Below are 3742 nucleotides of genomic sequence, written 5' to 3'. Positions count from 1 at the left end.
CGGTGTGGCCGCAGGGAAGGAAATCTGGAGTGTGTGTGTGTGTGTATGTGTGTGTGTGTGGTGAGGAGGGGGGAGGCAGTGCCCACTGCCCTTGTGGAATTGGAGGTGAACGAAGCAGTGGAGACATTCTGTTTTGTGGGCTCGAGTTTAGGGGTGTTTGCAAATGACTATGTGCAGATACTTTCTTTTCTGGCATTGAGGAGGGGGGTTGTGTGAAAAGGGGATGTGACATGATGCCTATCCCCCCGCCCCCCACCACTCAAAGGGCCCAAGTTGGAATTGGGGGGGCAGGTCTCAGTAGACGGCACTGCCTGGGTTCTGGGTGGGGAGCCCCTCGGTCACTACCTGGCCCCCCCTCGCCCCCCCCCCCCCCCCCGCTACGCCATCATGGCCCATGACCACCAGCTCCACCGGAGTGACACAATCTGGTTCCCTCATGGGAGATTTTAAAGGGAAGGAGGGCAGGGGCACCTGGGTGGCTCGGTCAGTTAAGCATCCGACTCTTGGTTTCAGCTCAGGTCACGATCTCACGGTTTTGTGAGTTCGAGCCTCGAGTCGGGCTCTGCGCTGACAGTGCAGAGCCTGCTTGGGATTCTCTCTCTCTCTCTCTCTCTCTCTCTCTCTCTTTCTCTCTCTCTCTCTCTCCCCCTCTCTCTCTGCCCCTCCCCCACTCACGCCGTCTCTGTCTCTTTCAAAATGAATAAACAAACTTTAAAGGGAAGGAGGGCAGGTGGCAAATTCAAGAGACTCCAGACGCAGGGTCCCCATGCCGCCAGCATACCAAAGCTTGTCTGCACGGGGCTTGGCAACTCCGGGCTCCGCGACCCCCGGCCTCCTCCCGCGAGGAGGTCAAAAGCCCAGAGATGCAGGCACTCGGGCCCGGGACTGCGCCTGGAGCCAACCCAGCGGAGCGAGTGCGAACATCACAGTAACCCCTTATTTATTGGGCTTCTCCAGCCCCACAATCGCCGGCTCTGTTCAATATTTTATTCTTCTTGCACCTCCTCGGGCGGCAGGGCTGCAGGCAGTTTTGATAAATGGATTGAAAGGTTTGTCTAGTTCTGCTGAAGCTTCTATAAGTGCCTCTGTATCTTCCACTGAAATTATATTTCCCAACTTCCTACAGTGATTTCTCTGCCCCAGTGACTCCTGTCTCCCTGTCTGCTGGCTGCTCGCTCTCACGCAGTCTCTTTTCTCCTCCCTCTCTCGTGCACGCGTGCACACACACACACACACACGGTGTGCAAACACACATCCAGGCCCTCACACGTTTATCCGCACACACGATCACTCAGGGCACCGCATACGAGGAAGAGAAGGTGAGTCTTCCCTCGATAGTGAAGCACACACGACAGCCCGCGGGCCCACACCCTCACGTGCACAAACACAGATCTTGCAAAACCCCCGGGGTATCCTTTCGAGGCCCCTCTGGTCCCTGAGTTCCGAAGAGTGACCCTGAGGGAGGGCTGCAAGGACCAGGCTCGCCCAGAGCGAGGGGAGAGACCCTGAGAAGGAGAAGCGAGGTGGCCCGGTGATCTGTGCCCCAGCCGTCGGGGAGGCTCCGAGGGGCCCTCCCACCGCGTCGGCCTTCTTCCTTCCTCATCGGCCTGCCCGGTGCCGGCGGGCAGCTGGAGGCTTTGTCCCAACCACATCTGAAACAGCTCAGGAGCTGCTGAGTCTGGCCGCCAGCCTGTTCCATAAATAGCTTGATGGGCCTGGCTCCTCGCCCTCCTGGTGATGTCATTGGCCATCGGCCCAACCGGTGAGGTCACAGGCTTCCCTTCCCTTGGCGTTGCCTCTCGGGTGGAGCACGAGACCCTCCTCACGGAGCCTGTCTGCGCCCCATCCTGTTCCAGCCCAGCCCGGCGGTTGGTGAGGATCTCCACCATCTGGGGACGGCTGCGGGCTGGTGCCAGACGGCAGCCTCCCTTCCTTGTCGCCAGTTACCAAACAGCCTCCCAACTTTCCGTCTCCCTTCCCACTGGCGTCTCCCCTCGTCGTGATGTACTTTCCAGGTGACAACAGACTCGTCAGCTACGAGGGCCGTGGGGAACGGCTGGCACCTCGATGGAGCCCGCTCCCAACGCTGGCTGCCCCACCGACTGGCTGTGTGACTTCGGACAAGCCGCGTGACTTCTCTGTGCCTCTGCTTCCTCGTCTTTAAAATGGAGATAATGAAAGGACCTATCTCGAGGGTGGTCTGAGGCTTCCACGGGCTCCTGCACATAAAACACAGCGCCTGGCGCGTTAGTACGAAGCGAATCGGTTGATTCCATGGTCCCGTTCCCATGTGCGTGGGTGATACGGCGTTGGGGGTGTGTTGGGGAAGGGGCTCCGGCTCTGTGTATCTTCGAATACGTGATGGGCAGTCACACAAGCCCTCTCCTCTCTGGGCTCCCACTTCCAGCTGCCTCTCCCCCAGCTGGAGCCCTCCTTGTGTCCTTACTCTGTGCCAGTGACACCTCAGCTCATCGCAGAACCATTGCCTTGGTACTGAAGGTGAGAAGGACAGGGGTGTTAGGGGCACTTGGGGACCAGCTTCTGCAGGGAGCCCTCCCCCTCCCCCTGCCTGCAGTGGCCTCCGGCAACAGCAAGCTGGCTCCCTCCCTGGTCAGCAACTAAAGCCATCTGCACAGACCAACACATAAGACACAACGTGACCAGCCAAGAAGCCCTTGGCCATGGTCTCCAATGGATGTGTTTGGAGAAACAGACCGCGGAGGCCGGGGGAAGGGGGACTCTCTCTGGATCAGAGAGTGAAGTGTCACTGCGTGGGCTTCTGTTCCAGCGCTGTCCCGTGTGGTAGCCAGAAGCCACATGTGGCTGTTGGACACTTGACTCTGGGCCGGAGATGTGCCGTAAGTGTAAATTACGCACCAGGCTTCGATCGCTCGGTAGAAAGGCGAGAATGCAAAATAGCTCATGAATAATTCCTTTATAGTTATTATATGTTGAAATGATAATATTTTGCATTTGGGGCTTGAGTAACGTGCTATTGAAAGCAACCTCACTTTTTTTTTTTTCTTTAACTTTCTCAATGTAGCTACTGGAAAATTTGGGACTACTGATGCCTTTATCTAAAATATACCCCACATTCAGTGTTCCCAGGGGACAGGGCGGCTCAGCAAAATAGTCTTGACTGGCTTTCTCCCCATATGCAGCCTCTGCCTGCCCACGACTCAGCACCCTGATCTCAGCCTTATATATTCAAGGGGGGGCTCCTAAAGCTGGCCAAGTCACCCCCAGGACACTAAGCCTCCCGCACCAGGCGGCCCTTCCTAGACTTGCTGTCACACGCCCATGATTTTCCCACCCGGGGCCCCTGCCGAGAAGTTTTGCCCCTCTTCTCCACCTGTGTGGGTCTTACTCATCCTTTAAAAAATCTAAGTCAAGGGGCGCCTGGGTGGCTCAGTCGGTTAAGCGTCCAGCTTTGGCTCAGGTCATGATCTCGCGGTCCGTGAGTTCGAGCCCCGCATCGGGCTCTGTGCTGACAGCTCAGAGCCTGGAGCCTGCTTCGGATTCTGTGTCTCCCTCTCTTTCTGACCCTCCCCCGTTCATGCTCTGTCTCTCTCTGTCTCAAAAATAAATAGACATTAAAAAAAAATTTTTTAAAAATCTAAGTCGGGCTCTGGGCTGATGGCTCAGAGCTTGGAGCCTGTTTCCAATTCTGTGTCTCCCTCTCTCTCTGCCCCTCCCCCGTTCATGCTTTGTCTCTCTCTGTCCCAAAAATAAATAAACGTTG

The sequence above is a fragment of the Herpailurus yagouaroundi genome, unplaced genomic scaffold, assembly GCF_014898765.1.
Source record: "Herpailurus yagouaroundi ecotype Mexico unplaced genomic scaffold, PumYag 206, whole genome shotgun sequence".
In the NCBI taxonomy this organism is placed as follows: domain Eukaryota; kingdom Metazoa; phylum Chordata; class Mammalia; order Carnivora; family Felidae; genus Herpailurus; species Herpailurus yagouaroundi.
The sequence above is the reverse complement of the archived record's forward strand: the minus strand, read 5'-3'. Positions refer to the sequence as shown.